The 21,647-nt window shown below is 42.9% G+C and overlaps 1 long non-coding RNA gene across 1 annotated transcript; it reads left to right on the top strand.

Moving 5' to 3' along the window:
* The first annotated feature begins 2,849 nt into the window (after positions 1-2,849).
* LOC140705823 (uncharacterized) lies at positions 2,850-4,343 on the top strand. Its single transcript, XR_012085355.2, has 2 exons — positions 2,850-3,905; positions 4,046-4,343. It is a non-coding gene; the product is annotated as an uncharacterized LOC140705823 (long non-coding RNA).
* Positions 4,344-21,647: the final 17,304 nt, after the last annotated feature.

Raw genomic sequence — 21,647 nt, 5'->3', positions numbered from 1 at the left:
TGAAACTCCACAGCGGCGAATTCGGGGCCCTTCTGCACGCACTTGTCACTCTTTGCAGGGGCTGTGACGCTTTGGAGATGATGGGCAACAAGGAAACCTGGAATAAGTTCAAGAGTACAGACAATAAAAACCCACATTTGTAGTGAAACTATTTTATTTATTTATTTATTTATTTATTTATTTATTTATTTATTTAATTTAATTTAATTTAATTTAATTTAATTTAATTTAATTTAATTTAATTTGTGTGTGTTTAGTCGTTTAGTCGTGTCCGACTCTTCGTGACCCCATGGACCAGAGCACGCCAGGCCCTCCTGTCTTCTACTGCCTCCCGGAGTTGTGTCAGGTTCATGTTGGTTGCTTCGCAGACACTGTCCAGCTATCTCATCCTCGGTCGTCCCCTTCTCCTCTTGCCATCACACCTTCCTAACATCAAGGTTTTTTCCAAGGACTCTTTTCTTCTCATGAGATGGCCAAAGTACTGGAGCCTCAGCTTCAGGATCTGTCCTTCAAGTGAGCATTCAGGGTTGATTTCCTTTAGAACTGATAGGTTTGTTCTCCTTGCAGTCCAGGGGATTCTCAAGAGCCTCCTCCAGCACCACAATTCAAAGGCATCAATTCTTCGGCGGTCTGCTTTCTTTATGGTCCAGCTCTCACTTCCATACATCATGACAGGAAAAACCATAGCTTTGACTATTCGGACTTTTGTTGGCAAGGTGATGTCTCTGCTTTTCAAGATGCTGTCAAGATTTGTCATCGCTTTCCTCTCAAGAAGAAGGCGCCTTTTAATTTCAGGGCTGCTGTCTCCATCTGCAGTGATCATGGAGCACAGGAAGATAAAATTTGACACTGCCTCCATATCTTCCCCTTCTATTTCCCAGGAGGTGATGGGACCAGTGGCCATGATCTTAGTTTTTTTGATGTTGAGTTTCAGACCGTTTTTTGCACTCTCCTCTTTCACTCTCATTACAAGGTTCTTTAATTCCTCCTCACTTTCTGCCATCAGAGTGGTATCATCTGCATATCGGAGGTTGTTGATATTTCTTCCGGCAATCTTAATTCCGGCTTGGGTTTCTTCCAGTCCAGCCTTCCGCATGATGTATTCTGCATATAAGTTAAATAAGCTGGGGGACAATATACAGCCTTGCCGTACTCCTTTCCCAATTTTGAACCACTCAGTTGTTCCATGACCAGTTGTAACTGTTGCTTCCTGTCCCACATATAGGTTTCTCAGGAGACAGATAAAGTGGTCAGGCACTCCCATTTCTTTAAGAACTTGCCATAGTTTGCTGTGGTCCACACAGTCAAAGGCTTTCGCATAGTCAATGAAGCAGAAGTAGATATTTTTCTGGAACTCTCTGGCTTTCTCCATAATCCAGCGCAAGTTAGCAATTTGGTCTCGAGTTCCTCTGCCTCTTCGGAATCCAGCTTGTACTTCTGGGAGTTCTCGGTCCACATACTGCTGAAGCCTACCTTGCAGGATTTTGAGCATAACCTTGCTAGCGTGTGAAATGAGTGCAATTGTACGGTAGTTGGAGCATTCTTTGGCACTGCCTTTCTTTGGGATTGGGATGTAGACTGATCTTTTCCAATCCTCTGGCCACTGTTGAGTTTTCCAAACTTGCTGGCATATTGAATGTAGCACCTTAACAGCATCATCTTTCAAGATTTTAAATAGTTCAACTGGAATGCCATCACCTCCACTGGCCTTGTTGTTAGCCAGGCTTTCTAAGGCCCACTTGACTTCGCTCTCCAGGATGTCTGGCTCAAGGTCAGCAACTACATTGTCTGGGTTGTCTGGGATATCCAAATCTTTCTGATATAATTCCTCTGTGTATTCTTGCCACCTCTTCTTGACGTCTTCTGCTTCTGTTAGGTCCCTCCCATTTTTGTCTTTTATCATGTTCATCTTTGCGCAAAATGTTCCTCTAATATGTCCAATTTTCCTGAACAGATCTCTGGTCTTTCCTTTTCTGTTATCTTCCTCTATTTCTTTGCATTGTTCATTTAAGAAGGCCCTCTTGTCTCTCCTTGCTATTCTTTGGAAGTCTGCATTCAAGTTTCTGTAACTTTCCCTATCTCCCTTGCATTTTGCTTCCCTTCTCCTCTCTGCTATTTCTAAGGCCTCGTTGGACAGCCACTTTGCTTTCTTGCATTTCCTTTTCTTTGGGATGGTTTTCGTTGCTGCCTCCTGGACAATGTTACGAGCCTCTATCCAAAGTTCTTCAGGCACTCTGTCCACCAAATCTAGTTCCTTAAATCTGTTCTTTACTTCCACTGTGTATTCATAAGGGATTTGGTTTAGATTATATAATTTATATGCCAACCACTCTACCCAGAGACCAGTCTAGAGTAAAACATTTCCCACATTTTATACCCATGGTCTTTTCCTAGAACCTGTCTGTGTGTGTTTTTAATTTTCTTTTTATTATATAAAATCCATCCATGTTGATTTAACATCGTGTCACCTGGATACAGCTAATGATCATTTGTTAAAACAAGTACCATATACATGACACTCCTAATGTATACAACATCCTTCTAACCATTGATAGAACAAGGCCCATGTTTGATAATATTTTGTATCTTCTTTTCCTTTGATTTTCAGTGTTAGTCTATCCAACTCGGCGCTGTCCGATATCTTTTTAGTTACTGTATTTCTTGATCTGTAGCTGTTTCTTCATTTTTACCAGTACTGAGCATAGATAAGCCTCGCATCTGTTGAAATATGCAGTAATAAATAGACATTCTGTTTATCAACACTTTTTGGTATTATACCTAACAGAAAGAGCTGCGACCTAAAACCTGCATGTTTTTGGATTTTTTTCACAAACCATGTGTGTATTTTGTTTACGTGTGTGGGTGGGTGTATTAAACCCCCTTTTTAAGGGTCTAGGAACCATCCCCTAGTTTTAAGCCAAAGGATTCAGACAGAGTTTGAACAGCCATTAACAAGCCATAAAAGACAGCTTTCATAATGCCTACAGACTTTTGAAAAAATGGTGTAACTTAAAGACAATATGTAACTATCAAAAAAAACAACAGGCGGCTCTGTAGACCAACGGGTTTGTTTGAAGGGATTGTGTAGAAAAGGGGATGGTCATAAGGCATGCCTGAACAGGCCTTAGCCGCTCAGAAAGTCCCACAGCCGCGTTTTTGGAGAGTTCTCCGGTGTTGACCTTTCTTTGCAGTAGAAACCTGCAATAAGTTGAAGAGTACAAAAATAAAAAATAAAAACCCACATTTTAGTAAAACTGTTTTAAGACTGTCCAAAGTAAAACATTTTCCACATAACAACACACAAAATAGACAACACTCATAAGGACTACACATTTTTTAAAAAAGCTTGCAACTTAAAGACAATGTGTAATTATACAAAACATCAGGCGGCCCCTATAGTCCAACGGGGAGCGATTGGAGGGGTGGGGTGGGGTGGTTTGGTTTGGTTAGAAAGGGGTGTGCCATGTCTCAGCATGCCCTTAGGCAAGCCCACAGAGGTTGCTGAAAAGCCACGGAGGTGTTTTCGGGGCCATTCTGCGTAACTTGTAGCTCTTTGCAGAGATCGCTGCATCTTGGAGGAGATGGAGGACAAAGAAAACCTGATCCCCGCAACAAGCCAAAAGGATACAGGGAGACCCAAAAGGCGTTTGCGACCTCTAGGTTACTACTATGGGCCTGTGGGTTTTTCCCAGCCCTTGTGTCCCTTAGTAGTCCCTCCAAGGCCTAGGGAGAGCCTGCCTGAAGAAAAGCTAAGAAGAAAAGGCAAGTCTGCAGAAGACCTCTTTGTCTTTACCGCAAAATCCAAACAGGAAAGCAGAAGAAAGATGGCCTGTACTCTAATGGGGGGTGCTGAGGAAGATGAGGAGACTACAGAGCATCAAGTCAATGAGTCTCAAGTCAACATGGTAAGATCAATTTTCTAAAAGACGTAGCTAGGGTCTGTTATAAGGGCTTTAAAAAGCCATAGTTAGGGGATTTGTGCTAGGGTTGGGGGTTTAAGGTCCTTTTAGAAATGACTAAAAGCTTGTTTCATTTTCAATCACAGGAGAGCTTGTTTCAAGCTCAAACACAGGAGGACCCTGGGCATGATGATGATGGGCTTGAGTGCGACTGCGGGTATGGGCCGCACAGAAATTACCTGAAAGAGGCAGACGACAATGTTTCGAACGCATCCACTGGAGAGGGTCAGGCTGTTGATGATGAGAAATCGCCCTGCAGGAATATAGAAACTGTAAATCTGTCCTGTATTTCATGTGTTTCTACAAACCCCTGAGGTTTAGATGTATGTTTTACAATACCCCTTATAATATACTGTTTTTAATAAAGTTTTTATTCTACCATAACTTGTGCATATTTGTAGATATTTATAACAGGTTAAAACAAAATTAAGCTAATCTGAATGTCATGTCAATCCATGAAAGAGGATTGCTTTACAATATACTTTTAATAGGTCTTCTAATAAACAGGCTTTTAGTATTGTACCATACCTTGTGTATATATGCATACATTTAGAAGAGGTTATTTCAGACATTTGAACTCACGTCAGCTCAGGACCAAATAGGTACAAAACCGAACTGTCAAAAGGGTGCCCCAGAAAGATCTGTGAGGGAGTGCCCGCGGTATATGAATGAAACTCAGTTTCAATATTCAGAATCCTCAGTGCTTTCCTGCAGCACACAAAGGGAAAAGAAGTGTTTGTTTCTTTGCAGAGGCACATCTAGTATAAGTGAAACTCCAGCCATGGCGCATGTAAAAGCAAAAAGCTACATAACCTAGCTTTAACCAGTAGCCCTCATAAAAGTAAGAACCAGCAATCGTTTGTCTAAGGCTTTGTCCGATTCATGAATTCCACAGGTTACTAGAGCTGTAGTGATGAAAAGTTTTGAAAAAATGGTTCAGAGTTATATTATACCAGCTCTCACTCAGAGTTTTGATACCCATCAGTGTGCATATAGAACAAATAGATCAGCGGGGTGGGGTGGGGTGCTGCAGCGTTTTAATTTTTATTATAACAGCATACTGTATTGTCACACGTGGTGCAGTAGAGGAATTATGTACAGCTGATTTTGTGGACTTCAGATCGGCCTTTCATAACAGCCACCCTCAGAGGCTGATGGTTAAACTAGGGGGCGGTGCATGACATTTAACACTTCTATGTGGATAGTTTGTTGTTGAGCCTGTCCAGCAGACAGTACACTTTTCCTGCAACACAGAAAGGGAAAAGAAGGGTTTGTTTCCATTTTTCCCCTGAGGACAGTCAGACTGCTAGAGTAGCTCAAGAGGACAGGTATTATACAATCTCACCAGCGGGGAGTTTTGGTGGTCTGAACCCAACCCTCTCTTTTAGGGCAGCCAAAAAACAGATCAGAACATTGAAGGCAGGGAATGCTTCTCAAACGGTTTTATGATCAAGAGGCCTATACAGTGTATAGAGAACACTACAAAAACCCCACATTTTAGTAAAAGTAATTTAAGACTATTCAAAATAATTTTTCCACACCTTTTTACAACCAAACCAGCAAGGCTGCTGTTCTGTGAGAGGTAGTCTAAATTCTGAATTAATATAAATAATAGTCACAAAGAACTAAAAAATATCAGCTGTAATTTTATGTTGGAGTTATTTCAGCCTCATATGATGCCTTTTAGTAGATTTTGATTGGGAGATACCTTTCTGGGGGTGAGGTGACTATCAGTAACCAAAGGCTTCCAGGCGTTTGCTACCCTGGCTCTGTTTATATATTTTAACTCTAAGATAAGTCTGTATCATCATTCCATTCTACAAATATGAACTGTAGCTGAGAGAGGTGGTGTTCCTAGGAGCACCTAGCAAGGTGAATGTTGATTTGAACCAGGGGGTGTCACACAATTGATATCCTAAGAAAACAGGGCACTGATAAAAACAGGATAATAAGCATACATCTAGAATATCTCCTTGCTTATAAGATATTTGGAAATCTAAATTTACTTAAATCACGACTTCCCCCATTTTTTATTCCTTAACAATGCAAAAATCTGCAATAAGATGAAAGCAGTAATTTCCAAGCAAAACACTGAATTTTCTTGGGTATTTTTTCCCCATTAATTAATTACTAAGCATTTGTTTGCATGTGTGTTTGATTTTTACAACTAGGTCAAGCTAATAACATAGACTTTTTCCTTGCAGGAAAAAAGTGCAATAGAGAAGTAAAAACTGTAACAATGTAAATGGTTTTACCTTTTAAAAGAACTTCCCATTACCTGATTTTAAAGAGCAAATATATACAAAAGGATGAGAAAAATCTAGAAAATAAAAATCTAGAAAATAAAAATCTGGAAAGAGCTTTCCCAGTAACATCCCTTAATATTTAAAGAAAACAATTCACCTTTTTTCCAGATGTACGTATCTTTTATTTTTGCTTTTTGTAAACTTTGTCCAATATGTTTGTCTTTCATAGGAAATAGTGGGCAATTAATTTGATTTCATATAGTGTTACAAAAATATTCTGGTTTTGCCAAAATAAATCCAAAATGCCAATTGCCAGGTTCAGACAATAGAAAGATTGAAGTTGGTCACAGAGACAAAACTATTCACAAAGTTCACTGACTGTAATTTACTCAACAAAAAGAACATCATACTAATGCAGATAACATAACCTATTTGAAATTCCACTGGCTTAACTAATTCTAATGTAAACATATAGAACGGGGGGGGGGGGATATAGCCAACCTCTACTTCCATAAATTATTTCCGAAGCAAGGAGACACACAAAGAGAAATGGGGGTATGGGGGGGGCACGCTGAAACATAAAGAACAAACAGAAGGTTGTAACATTTTGTGTGTGCCAATTAATGAATCAGCAGCATGGAACTGTTTAAAGGAAGAAATCATAGGGGTATAATCTGCTTTATAGTTAAGAGGCATAAAGAAAGCCTCTTCTTGTTTAGAAGACAAGATGCCTTGTTAAGCATTGGTAAGAAAAGAAAAAAAAGGCCCACGTTAGTGGAAAGAGAACTAGGAGGCACAATACATGTATGAAGAACAGTACCCCTATAGCTCTGCCACTTCTCTCTATTGCAACATCTAGAAATGCCAACTGAGGATGAGATACAAACATGTTGTGACTTTTTCTGCTACCGTTCTTTTTCTTTTGCCATCTATGAGTAGGAATGGTCATATATTTTGTATTATTAGGGGGTTCATATATTTTGTATTATTAGAGGGTGCAAGGCAGAAAGAAGGAGCCAATCATAGGCTACTGTTTTCAGTGGCAGCTACGTAGATGCCAGAACAATTCAGACCTGCCTTAGAATGTGATCCTAACTCAGACCTGTTGATTGGAGGCAAGCAAGCCTGTTTGTTGATGGGGGAAAGTACCTGTTGGTCCCCAGTACAGTCCTAGAAAACTCTGCAGGTACAGAGCTATTGCTAGCAGTAGGGCCCTCCTAAAATGGCAATGCCGGGGTGAGCCTGCTAGGCCTTGTAGTTCTACACAGCAGACAGAGTCTCAAGAACACTCACAATGCTCAGAACCTGTGCAGGCTCCTGAGAGCTCTGAGGCTGCTAGGCAGTGGGGGGATTCAAATAAATTAACAACAGGTTCTAAGTCCTAATGACAAACAAACAAACAAACAAACAAACAAACAAACAAACAAACAAATAAATAAATAAATAAATAAATAAATGCCCAGGGCAGTGGGATCCGATGAGGGTTTCTTCCACAGTGGTCTCCCTACTGCCTATCATCATAACTACTTCTCACATGATTAAGACATCTAGAGAAGTGTATCTGTTTGGGCATACCACTGCTGTTACCCTCACCGTGGGCATGTGCCAAACACACACAAACAAACACACACCTCACAGTGGGTGCTTATGACCAAGTTTGACAGAGAACTGACACATCTCGTCTTCCCTTTACCTCCTATTTCACCCTATAGCTCACCAGTAAAAATTGCTTCCATCCCCTTTCCTGCTCCTGAAATGACTGATAGCCCTGCTTGTTATTACCTGGAGGCTGGCCGCCTTTGCGCACCTGTTGTGGAGTTCTTCTCCCCCTCCCCCACTTCCTTCTGGCTTGGAAGGTATGGTGTCTTTTCAATCTGTCGCCACTCCACCTCAACCCCACCACTTCAATCGGTCCTTCAGTTACTGACTCCTCTGAGGTCTCCTCCTCCTCCATCTTTACCATCCACCCTGCACCCACCGCTTCTCCTCGCCAGTTGCTTTGAGGGGCGTTGGTGTTGGTGGCGGCGCTGGTTGTGATGATGACTTCCCTCAGAGCCCTGGCAGGCTCCACCTCCCCCACTCACCCTCAGCAGCCACTTCCTCCTCTCATTTCCCTCTTTCCCTTCATGCCACCGTGGCACACGTGGCAGGGCTGGTGAGTTGTCCTCATAGCACACCAGACTCATGGTACATCCCATCCAGCCATGGTACATCCCATACAGTACCCACCATGGCGGGTAGGTGCTTTTGACTGTGGCACCTACAGCGCCCTTCGGTGTCACTGAGCTCCAGCTGTCCAGAGGGGCAGGTCAGAACTCCCTCTCCCCCCCCACATACACACACACAATGCCCAGAGTGCAGGCTCTGCACCGGGCACTTGCAGCTGTGCCTGAGCATGGAAGGGTCTGCCGAGCCTTCTCTCACAAACGCACCCTGCTCTTCCCCCTGCTGCCCTCTCTGTTTTGGATGCCTGTCCCCCCCCCGCACCCCACTATTCCCTGCTTCCATGCCGATCTCTCCCCCCCCCCCCGGCATGCCATAAAATGGGTAATTCAAGGATGAAGCTCCCCCCCTCCCGAAACACCTCAGGGAGTGGCAAAGAGGGGAGGAGAGCAGCCTTAGTTGCCCAGCCAGAGGAACTGGTCGAATTAGGTGGCACCGTGCCCAGAGGGAGAGAAAGAGGGAGCGGGGAAATGACTTTTCCCATGAGTGAGACAGACGGACACGGAGACACCAGTCCGGTGACAGTGTCTCAGAAACAAAAGGCGGCCGAGGTATGGGAAGCTGGTGGTGGGGCAAGTTCATGGAAACTGGCACACACGATTAAACTATCCTTTGAGAGCAACAAAGAGAAGCAGTGTTGGATGGAGAATGAAAGGCATGGCATAATAATAAGGAAGAGCGGGGCACTCCGACCCTGGAGCGGTCAAGCAGGAGCAGGCAAGGCACAGGGTCAGGATGGAAAAAGGTAATAAAGAGCACAAAAGCTCATCTCCCTTCCCACCAACAAACACACAGATAGTACGGATCCAAATAACTGTTTCCTATTCATTGGAGAGGGCAGCTCTTGTTTACTTCAGCCTCCAGCATACACTCAGGGTGCAGGGTTAAATCTGAACGCGCAGATAGTCAACATGACAATCTTCCTAAGCTGGGTCCCAAAGAGAGTCCCACAATGCCCACAGCTGTATTGAGCCATGGCAACAAACAGGTGCTAGCAATTTTCATTTCCACCAGGGACAGGTATTTTGTCAAGTTTATGGGTTTTAACTGTCAATTCCAGACCAGCCCATCTCCAAATGCTGCATATTATTATTATGACAGGAGGGATCACTCGCAGCAGTATGTTGTTGTTAGAAATATGGATTTCCCCACCACCAGCTACTGTGAGAATTGCAGCTAAATTCAGGAAACAAAAAGGGGGTGTTGCTTCGGGTTGGAGAAGATCCGTTGGAGCTGCTTTCCTGGGGAAGTCAAGAAGATAACTATTTATCCTGCCCTGTGCCTGCCAGGCGGTTTACAGAACTTCAATAGAACTCGAGGTGTTCCCCCAGAAAGAACTCCGGATTCATCATATGGAAGTTAAACTCGCTTTGACTCACTCCAAAAACTCTCCCCCCCCCCGTAATCTTCCGGTTTATAAATGATATTTAATCTATGCACAACCGGATCTCTCCATATTTACACAGGAGAAGTCCCCTTGAGATCAAGATGGTTTAAGTAAGGAGAATACACCTGTTTCAATTCACACGTGCATAGACACAAACAGCCACGCTTGGATCATCCCTTTTCCCCTCCTGCTAAGAATGGAATCAATCCTGATAATGTTCAGGGGATGGCCTTCCTTTCTCCTTTTACACCCGGGATTTCCCCCCCCACACAGAAATGGTATGGCCTGTACTCATTTTGGTCAATATAGCACCTTGGAAAGGTTGTGTACCATTCTACATATCTATATTTCATCATATGCTAAATTACATGTCTCATATTTTTAAAAAAATCCTATGAACAAAAAGAAGCATTCTTACTTGAAAGTAATCTCAGAAATGAAAGCTTGAAAGTCAATCTCAACACTCCAGTCCTCTGAAAATGCCGGCTACAGAGACTGACGAAACGTCAGGAAGAACAACCTTCAGAACATGGCCAAAGAGCCCGAAAAACTCACAACAACCAATATCAACAAATGCTTGATTAGTATGCTCTCATGTATGTCTTTTCTGGAGAATGCTGCCTTCTCATGATGGTCCCTCCCCCTCGGAGTCCCTCCAGCCCCCACCCACCCCCCATGTTGACCTGTGGTCAAGATGCGCCTGAATGTCTGGAGAGAAGAGTTTAGATTCCCCTTATCTATTTATATGTTTATGTGTTTTCTTTTCTTGGCCCTGGATATATGGCTTTCAAGAATAGCAAATCTTACTAGTGTTAAAATACTGATAGCTATCTTCCTCCTTCTAACAGAGTGGGCCATTTGTGTGCCATTTGTCTCCTGAAATTGTCAGTTTTGGGGCAGGAGGAAGAGTTCTTTGTTATTCTAAATGAGGCTTGGAGGTTTGGGTGTGATCTCTTTGTGGTGTGAGTGGCTTTTCTATTGCATACCTTGCTTGCATGGATCAGTGAGACCGTCATCGGTTCATGCATTGGATATTCTCTGAGATTTAAAAAAAACTGTTTCTAGGCAGAGCAACAGTCTTATGTGGTACCTTTAACTTGAAAAAAATCATAGTAAAACCAGGACGGTTGGGTGTTTGACTGAAGTGGTCTCACCCCAAAACTTTTTCCATCTGTGTCCTGCCCTCATGCCTTGTCAATCACCCCCCGCCTCGAGGCCATGGGCTTTTCTCCAGTGATGTCAAGGACTCATCCTCCCCCCTCTTTCCCCCAGTGACGCCGCTGCTCTTTCCAGGGCTTTGTCTCTCTCACCCACACCTCAACTCAGATGGCTCAGTGTGGCGTGGGGAGGGAGGCAGCTAATTGTGCCCCTCCCCCCACTCGTCATTGGTCACCTAGCCCCTCCTCCTTCATTCATCTCAGGCCAGCAAATGGTTCTAAGAACCAATAGTACATTTAGGAAGCGGTTCTATAGAATAGGTGCGAACCTGCTGAATCCCAACTCTGCTGCTAGGCCTTGTAGTTCTACACAGCAGACACAGTCTCAAGAACGCTCACAAGACTCAGAACCTGTGCAGGCTCCTGAGAGCTCTGAGGCTGCTAGGCCTTGTAGTTCTACACAGCTGTTATATTGTTACATCTTTATTAACATACGGAAATGGGGATTGTCAATATAATTGTTAGTAGGTTTATTTAAAATTAAAATGGCATGAATTATAAATGTTTCTATAGAACATGGCTCTTTAAAACACATGTTTTGAGACCTTTTCCAAGAAAATGGGGTGCATTCCTTAAGATAAACGACAAACAGGGTGGGATGGGTGCCCCCGAAAAACACCCTCCACACCCTTCTAATCTATAGAACACATATTGGCCCAGCCCTTGAACTACATGTTAGCCCATGTGGCTTTTCCTTAAGGCTAGAGGGTATAAAAGCTCTGTGTGTTTTTGGGGTGATATCCCACGTGTCTGGTGGGATCGAGCTTGCTCTCTCTTGAAGCTGTGAATGGTCAAAGCTCATTGCTGTTACAAGAGTTCTTATATCTGACTCACAGAAGATATGGCTAAGGTAAGACTCTTTCAAAAGTTACTATGGCAAATGGAATATTTTGTAACAATAATAGGTTTAATAGCCAATATTTCTATGCTCTTTTTTCTTTCTTTCTAGAATTTCATCACCAAGCCCCAGGTTCATTACAAAGGTGAGAGAATGTCTGTTTTAAAGATGTTGTTCTGTTACATTAAGTAGCATAAGACAGATCCAGGTTTTAAAATTTTAATAAATGAACCTAAGTCACTTTATATTGTGTTTTGTACTGGCAGGAGTTGTATTCTGGCAGTGTGGCAGGAAACAAATACAATAAATAAAGTTTATTTCCTGTTTATGATTGTGAGTTATTGGTCCCATAAATGAGATCAAAAACCACGAAACAGGAAAATCCAGGCTCCCTTCACCCCCGTTCGGAGCTAACTGCTTGAGTCAACACAGTTCCCGGGACATGAACTCTTGGCAGCCTGCATTTAAAGTCTGTTTCGATTTTACTAAAAAGAAACCACTTAATACCGCATCTTTACTGTTTAATGACTCAATTTTGGTAACGTAAGCCAAATTAATTATCTATAGGGAAACTGTTCTGTTCAAAGGACTAGAAAGGCCAATTATTAAACAACATAAGTTTATTTAAGTGAACAAAGAAAACATTTCTCTACAGTTTCATTTCTAAGCAACAGCATAACGGTTCAGCACCTTCTATAAAAATTAACTAGTAAACAAAACAAAATCTAAACTATAAACTAAGGTAAACAAATGATATCCTTACGCAGTCCATATTGTTGAATTAGGTTCCTTCGCTTGGATCAAAGAAATGCGACGCCATGTTTTCAGAATCTCAAACTCTCTTCTCCCCCTCCGAGTTACTTTTTCCAACCTCTTGTAAATTTCTCCAACCTGCCCCCTCCTGACATATTCAACCAATCACGAAGGCAAGAATTAGCATAGGGCACGCCTTACTTTCCCACCAACACCAAAGAATTGTTTATCATTCAGGTTAGAGATATTTTGACTCTGCCGTGTTTTCCTCTCCAGCTGCAGCGATAAGAAAAGCTGAAAATAACTACTAGTAATTTTCCAGAACTTAGCCTGTGTCAGACTCAAAATGGATTCCTCTATGGTTAAGACATGACTACATAACCCATCTCTAATTAGAAAAATACACTTCATCACAATGATAACGTAAAATGTCTTCTGCCATCTGAGATGTCCCAACTGTAGGTTAGACTGGGTTCCACTCTAAAATCAGGCAAGGAGGTCCAAGAAAAGATCTGTGGAATTTTCTCTTTAAAAAGGGAACACTTGGGAGGAGGAGCTTCGTCTTGGTGAAGCTAGCGGCTCTCGGGAATAGCTCCCGGGGAAAGCTAGAACCACTTCGGTCTGGGACCCTTCCAGAAATGGGGGGGACCAAGGAAGAGTCAGGAGAGACCCTTCTGCAGCAGCTGGTGAGACACAGAAGTTAGAAGATTGGGCAACAACTCAATTTGTCTTTCTTCTGGAAATTCACATTAGCACAGACGAAGATGGGCGCCATTTTTGGCAACTAGCCAAAGACAGCTCCGTTCGCTGAGAATAAGAAAACAGAAGCACGGCGAAAGTATACATCAAAGTAAGTGGAATCCCTTGTTCTATGAAAAACCTCATTAAATGAAGAACAAGTGATTGTGTGCAAATTTATGACCAAATGAGATAAGGAGCGGCATTCCTAGCATTCCAGCTTTACCCAAGCTGAAGGTCGAGTTATTTCGAAAGGAACAGCCAGGCAGAAATAGCTCGTGTTTCCATTAAAGGAGGAAAAATAACTCTTGAAGAATCAACTGACGGGCCTTGAAAAAATAAATTCTGTTGCAAGCTGTTCACTTTGGACCCCTTTTCCTCTGTGGTTATATATTTTTAGACTGTGTGGGACTCTGCTTTCCATGGATAATATATTGCCGGGACTCTGATTGCTGGATCTCCCTGTTCGGGGGAGGAGAAGGAAGTCTTTGGAAGTAAAAGGAAGAAACGGACTGTGAGCTGTGAACTGGGGGCTATGTGGTTTGAACTGAACTGGGATCTTGACAAATGACATTCTAATGATAGAGTCTTGCCGATAAGGAAATTGAGGTTGAAAAGCAAACTTTGAATGATATTGTTTCCCCTTTTAAAATATGGAAGAAACAAGAGTCGCAGAAACAAAACAAGCACAGGGAGGAAAGGGGAGGGGAGAGCAGGATTTATATTATTTTGGGTCTGCTGAGTGTATTCTCAAGAAAAAAGGAGGGTGAAAGAGGGGATATATTTCACAATTGGCCTTGGTGTTCTGATGCTGTGGGAATAACATAGATTTAAGCTGTATTACACGTATAAGTTGAAAGCTAAAGAGGTTAATACATAGACAAAATAGTCAAAAGAAGAAGAAGAAAAAGAAGAAAGATGAACCTTTATCGGAACATGAATAGATTAGATGTTTATATACTTGATATGTAAGATTGAATGATTATGCATTTGATGTTTTCTTATTCTCAAAACCCTTTTTCCATTCCCCCCCACTGCCCTTTGCCTTTTGTATTCCTTCCCCATTACCCAATAGTTTTGAAAATAAAATTAAAAAAAAAAACATTCACCTTGCTAGGTGCTCCTAGGAACACCACCTCTCTCAGCTACAGTTCATATTTGTAGAATAGAATGATGATACAGACTTATCTTACAGGATTGTTTTAAATTTTGAGGGAAGCACATGCAAATTAGCTCTGGCACTTAAGATTTATTTAAAACAAAAACTTGAGTAATTTCTTTTAGCCTGTTGGCCCTGTATCAACCCCACAATAGCAGGATTCTTTCAGAGTACAGTTCTTGTCATATTATGATAGCCTGAAGACGAATTGCCCCTACATATGCTATGCAGTTCATTTAAAATATAATGCAGTCACTTCTGTTAGTGGTGGGAAGTGGATGGATACAAAGCAAAAATGTAACAGCAATTCTACAAAATCTTTGGAAATGTTAGACAATCCATCTATCTGAAATGTTATTCTCAATCTCTTTTTAAAATGCCTCAAGCGGTAGTCAGTATTTCTTTCCTGGCAGCCTCTGTGAATCTCAGTGGAGACATCTGCTCCACAGCTTCCCAGACTCTGTCTGTGTTCACATGAGAAGAGCTTGATCCAAAGGCCTTGCTGGAGTTCCACTGCATAGAGTTAAAATATATAAACAGAGAGCCAGGGTAGCAAAGGCCTGGAAGCCTTTGGTTACTGATAGTCACCTCACCCCCAGAAAGGTGTTGTGAGTGGGCCAAGATGAAACCTTATTTTAACAAGCAATATTATGCTTCATTTTATGCTTCATTCTTATTTATAGTTAATGCTTGATGTATATTTTCCATGATAGATTTTTCTGTAATGAGTCTTAAGCACTGTATGGGTTATGTAGTCTGTAATCAAAATACCTTGTAACCTTTGGTGTATGTATATCTCTTTTCTGGGTGCCTTTAATTCAACCCGGGAACTCCTGACCTTTGGGCCAGAAAGACTTACACCTAGCATTTCACATTCTTGCATGTCAAAGCAGATAATGTCTCCAAGAAGAGAGTATTTGGGTTTCTTGTTTCCAATAACAATTAGAGACTGAATTGCATCAACAAGGGTTGTTATGAAGACAATTCAGGAGATAGATGGCCCATCGGAATGAGGGGGGCAGGAAGCTACAGTCATCTGGAGTTTAACACATTGAGGAGAATTGCTTCTTTTGAAGGCCATATATCAAGGCCCAGGAAGACAGACAAGAGTTACATAAACATGCGACTAGAGATAAGGGAAATCCAGACATGCTCAGAGTAGACACGTTGACACTTTTTGGGGTAGGGACACAAGGTACTAGATGAGAGATTCAAACGGGACCAATAGAATGAATTTACAAAATATCTTTGGCCAATAACAGGCAGGATTGAAAGGTATGGGTTCAAGGCACCAATCGTAATACTTCTCTTTATGGCTGTTTGTCTGTAACCATTATAAAACATAGGCTCACTCTTTATTCTGGGTCTCCCTCTGCTTTTAAGATGGGAGGCCCAGCTGAACTTTTGTACTTTAATAAAATTGGCTTGTTCAGCTGTCTTCTGTCTTAGCCTGTGATCCTTGCCAGAGAACTCGAACCCACTACTGGTCTAATCTCAATTCAGATTTGGCCGGTAACAGTATCTCCCAATCAAAATCTACTAAAAGGCATCATATGAGGCTGAAATAACTCCAACATAAAATTACAGCTGATATTTTTTAGTTCTTTGTGACTATTATTTATATTAATTCAGAATTTAGACTACCTCTCACAGAACAGCAGCCTTGCTGGTTTGGTTGTAAAAAGGTGTGGAAAAATTATTTTGAATAGTCTTAAATTACTTTTACTAAAATGTGGGGTTTTTGTAGTGTTCTCTATACACTGTATAGGCCTCTTGATCATAAAACCATTTGAGAAGCATCCCCTGCCTTCAATGTTCTGATCTGTTTTTTGGCTGCCCTAAAAGAGAGGGTTGGGTTCAGACCACCAAAACTCCCCGCTGGTGAGATTGTATAATACCTGTCCTCTTGAGCTACTCTAGCAGTCTGACTGTCCTCAGGGGAAAAATGGAAACAAACCCTTCTTTTCCCTTTCTGTGTTGCAGGAAAAGTGTACTGTCTGCTGGACAGGCTCAACAACAAACTATCCACATAGAAGTGTTAAATGTCATGCACCGCCCCCTAGTTTAACCATCAACCTCTGAGGGTGGCTGTTATGAAAGGCCGATCTGAAGTCCACAAAATCAGCTGTACATAATTCCTCTACTGCACCACGTGTGACAATACAGTATGCTGTTATAATAAAAATTAAAACGCTGCAGCACCCCACCCCACCCCGCTGATCTATTTGTTCTATATGCACACTGATGGGTATCAAAACTCTGAGTGAGAGCTGGTATATTATAACTCTGAACCATTTTTTCAAAACTTTTCATCACTACAGCTCTAGTAACCTGTGGAATTCATGAATCGGACAAAGCCTTAGACAAACGATTGCTGGTTCTTACTTTTATGAGGGCTACTGGTTAAAGCTAGGTTATGTAGCTTTTTGCTTTTACATGCGCCATGGCTGGAGTTTCACTTATACTAGATGTGCCTCTGCAAAGAAACAAACACTTCTTTTCCCTTTGTGTGCTGCAGGAAAGCACTGAGGATTCTGAATATTGAAACTGAGTTTCATTCATATACCGCGGGCACTCCCTCACAGATCTTTCTGGGGCACCCTTTTGACAGTTCGGTTTTGTACCTATTTGGTCTTGAGCTGACGTGAGTTCAAATGTCTGAAATAACTGTGACAAACCCAGACCTACTGGGATATGTCACACAGTTACACTAAGCTGCCACCAACCATTCCCTATAAGAAGTCACACAGACCAGGGATGGATTTTTAAACAATAAAAAGAATAAGGTTTATTTAAATACACACAGGGAAAAATAAACAATCAGGTGAATAAAATAAAGTAACGTGGCTTATTCTCACTCATACAAGCATACAGTCTGGTTCACACAGAACCCTTAACTTGAAGCACAGACCCTGAACCTATCAGTTCTGGCTAACCAACAGACACCTGAACCTATCAGGTTGGTACTCTGACACACAGTAGTACCCTGTCTGACACACAGACTCCCACAACAGCTTCTTCTTCCCAGCTGCTGCTTCGTCACAACCCAGTGTCTCTCAGCATCTCATATTTATACAGTACAGCCCCTCCTCCTGATGTCCCGCCTTCCACTCCCCATAGGATGGAACTTTCCCTCCAAACCCATGACAGACAGGTAACATCAGTGCTGTATGTAACACCTCCCCTCTTTATAAGTTGTTTTGTAGGGGGAAAGCTAACGTGCTTTTCACCAAAAAAACAACCTGTATAAAATACACAACAACAGTTATACATACCATATTATACTTACTCATACTTACATTCTAAGTTAAACCATAGCAAATAGGCATTTAAACATTTACTTATACTTACACTCTAGGCATTTAAACATTTACCATTTACAGTACATCAATTTACCTTTATTCATACAAACCAATTCAAAAACAGGTACATTTTACTTTTTGTCATCATTATATACACATAGTCCATGTTCTTTCGCCGTCTTCATTCTTCAGGTCTTCTTGATAAGGCGTCAGCAACACAGTTCACTGACCCTCTGACCACCTTCACTTCAAAGTCATAGTCCTGTATGTTTAAAGCCCACCTCATAAGTTTGCTATTGTGGGTTTTCATTGTCTTTAACCATTGCAATGGTGAATGGTCAGTACACAGAACAAAATGTCTTCCCCAGATGTAAGGCTTGGCCTTCTGGATCGCGTAGACTATGGCCAAACACTCCTTCTCCACGGTTGCCAAATGTCTCTCACCTTTTTGAAGTTTCCTACTCAGGTAGGACACTGGATGCTGGTCACCATTCTCATCCTCCTGGCACAGAACTGCTCCTACCCCGCTGTTAGACACATCGGTGTAGATTATGAACTCCCGGTCGAAGTCTGGAGCACGCAGGACAGGATAGTTGATTAACGCCTCCTTCAACCTCTGGAACGCCGCCTCACAGTCGCTGGTCCACGGGATGCGGTCATCAGCCGTCTTCCTCGTCAGATCGGTCAGCGGAGCCGCAATCTCGCTAAACCTCGGGATGAACTTTCTGTAGTAGCCCACCAACCCAAGAAATGATTTGACTTTTTTCTTGGTGTTGGGTCTAGGCCAATCACGAACAGCTTCTATTTTGGCCTCCAGGGGTTTTATCACTCCTCCCCCTACCATGTGACCCAAGTATTTTATTTCTGGGCTACCCAGCTGACACTTGCTGGCCTTTACTGTTAGCCCTGCTGCACTTAACCTCTGCAGCACTAACTCCAGGTGTATCAGGTGATCTTCCCAGGTATTACTGAAGATCCCTATGTCGTCAATGTAGGCCACTGTAAAGTCACTGAGCCCTGCCAAGGTCTGGTCCATCAGCCTTTGGAATGTGGCTGGTGCATTTCTGAGACCAAAGCTCAGGACTCGAAACTCATAGAGACCAAAAGGGCTGCAAAAGGCAGTCTTTTCTTGATCCCTGGGATCAATTCTTAATTGCCAATATCCCTTTACCAGGTCCAATGAGGAGATGAACCGACAACCCCCTATGGTTTCAATCAGGTTGTCTAGCCTGGGCATTGGGTAGGCATCAGGAGTGGTTACACGGTTTAATTTCCTGTAATCGACACAAAACCTAATGCTCCCATCAGGCTTGTCCACAAGGACTATCGGAGAGGACCAAGGACTAGAAGAGGGGACGATTATGTTCTCCCTAAGCATCTCGTCCAGCTCCTTCCGCACCTTGTCCCTATAGGGTCCCGTTACTCGGTATGGGGATACTGCCTGCGGGGGTGCATCCCCTGTGTGGATCCGATGCATCACTCCCTTCACTATCCCCGGCTTGTTGGAAAACACCTGTTGATAATTACTAAGCAGCATTTTTAGTTCTTGCTGCTGGTCTTGGGTGAGTGCAGGACTGATCTTTACCTCCTCTGGGTTGTATTTTACTTCCCCTCTACCCTCCCAGAAGGGTAATTCAGCTTCCTCACTCTCAGCTGCTTTTATCGCGAATAAAACCCTCTGTTCCCCTCTGTAGTAGGGTTTTAGGGCATTCACATGAACCACCCTCCTTGCTTGGTTCTCCTCCTGCTCTATTAGGTAGTTCAGGTCTGACATCTTGGAAATGACCCTATATGGTCCTGCCCATTTGAGCTGCAGCTTATTCTCTCTGCAGGGCCTAAGCCAAAGCACTTCCTCCCCTGGGTCAAAGTGCCTCTCTCTAGCTTTGTGGTCATACCATGTTTTCTGTCTGACCTTCTGAGCTTGCAGGTTTTCTGCTGCCAGCTCTAGATTTCTCCTTAGGTCATTCATCAAGGTGTCTATGTAAGTCACAATGTCTTGTGGGTCATCCTGGGTGATCTGCTCCCAATCTTGCTTGATCAAATCAAGGGGCCCCTTCACCCCTAAGTGTGCAGCAAACATGTCAGAGTGACCCCTTTGTAAGATCATGGGGCGATACTTTTCAGGTACCACCAGCTGACTTCTGATCCCATCTCCCCCTTTTGAGATATTCCTTAGGGTTTCTCTATATAAAATCCCCTTTTTCTCCAGAAATCTCACTGGGGTTTCAGGTGTTAGCTGGGCGTCAGTCACCTGTTCAAAACACTTTTGGAGAGTGGCGTCTGCCTTTTGCTCCTGTCCAAATCTGCTGTCTGTGGTTAAGGTTTCCACCACAGCTTCTGAACTCCCCTCTGCTTCCGTCTCTGGCTCATCATTACCCCCTTGAACTGTCCCCGTGGTGGCTTGTGAGCGTGTAATCACTAGCACCCGTTTCACATGTTCAGCCAGGTCATTTCCCACGAGCACGGCTGCTGGCAGAGTCGATGAAATCGCTAGCCGCCAATCTCCCCTCCAGCCTTGAAAGTTGACAGGTACCTCTGCTACTGGCAGAGAGATTACCTGCCCCTCAATCCCTGCCACCTTCATGCTCTCATTTGGGATTATAAACTCCCTAGGAATAATATCTGGATGGCACAGGGTTACCTGGGAACAAGTGTCCCGCAGCCCCCTATACTGACGGTCAAGTATTCCTACGTCCACCCCTGCTGTCTCAAACAACTGAGAATCAGTTTTTACCAGCAAGCAGCGCTTTACCTCTATAAGAGGACCATTTTCCTCAGCCTGATCAGCAGAGGTAGCTGTTCCAGACTGAGTAGCCATAGCAACAGGCTCCCTCTGTGACAATGAGCTTTGCTCCTTCTGGACACAGAACACAGCTTTTGGCTTGGTCCCACTAGAATTCTGAGGCACCATTCCTTTTAGCTGCTTTAATTTCTCACACTCTGAGATTAGATGACCCTTTCCCTGACAGAAATAACATTTTCTGGTGTATTTTGATTCTCTCTCATCTTGTTTTGGTTTTCCCTCCAAAATCTGAGGTCTTAGTTTCATGTCTGAGGGCTTCCCTTCACCATGGGCCCCTCCCCCTTGCTGGTTTTTCCCTGGTCCCTGAGAGTACTTGCTGTAGGTTTCTTTGGGTTTACCTACAGATTTCCCCTCACCCAAGGGCTTTCTTATTTGGGAAATAAAATCTGCGATCTCTGCGGCTGCTGCCACAGATTTCGGTTTCCTTTCCCTCACCTGGAATTTCAATTCCCCATGCAGGACTGAATAGAACTGTTCCAGCGCTATCAAATCTTTAAGCTGCTCATAGGTCTCTGTCCCTTCCTGCGATAGCCATTTCTCAAGCAGCCTCACCAATTGGGCCCCCACTTGGGTAAAAGTCTGTTCTGGTTTTTTTGTGAGGGACCTGAATCTTTGTCTCAGCTGCTCTGCATTTATCCCATGTCTGGCAAACACCAGTTTTTTAAACTCTGCAAAATCTTTCATCAGTTCCTCAGGCATCTCGGCATAAACCTCAGCCAGGCTACCACTGATTAAAGATCGCATGATGGTCATCTTCTCAGTTTCCCTCACTGAGAAGTCCACAAACGCTCTTTCCACTAATGAAAAGAACACCTCAGGACAATCTCCCTTGTGGTACACAGGGAATTTCTTCAGGTCAGCTTTAGACAGTTGGCCTCCCTCAGAATCCCTATTATTATTATTGTTCTGATTCATCAGTTCCAATTTTTTTAATTCAAACGCCATTTTCTCTCTCTGCAATTCCAATTCAATTCTCTGTCTCTCTAATCTTTCTTCCTTTTCCATTCTCTCTCTCTCTAATC

This window comes from Pogona vitticeps, chromosome 3 (assembly GCF_051106095.1).
Source record: "Pogona vitticeps strain Pit_001003342236 chromosome 3, PviZW2.1, whole genome shotgun sequence".
Lineage (NCBI taxonomy): Eukaryota > Metazoa > Chordata > Lepidosauria > Squamata > Agamidae > Pogona > Pogona vitticeps.
The sequence above is the reverse complement of the archived record's forward strand: the minus strand, read 5'-3'. Positions and strand labels throughout refer to the sequence as shown.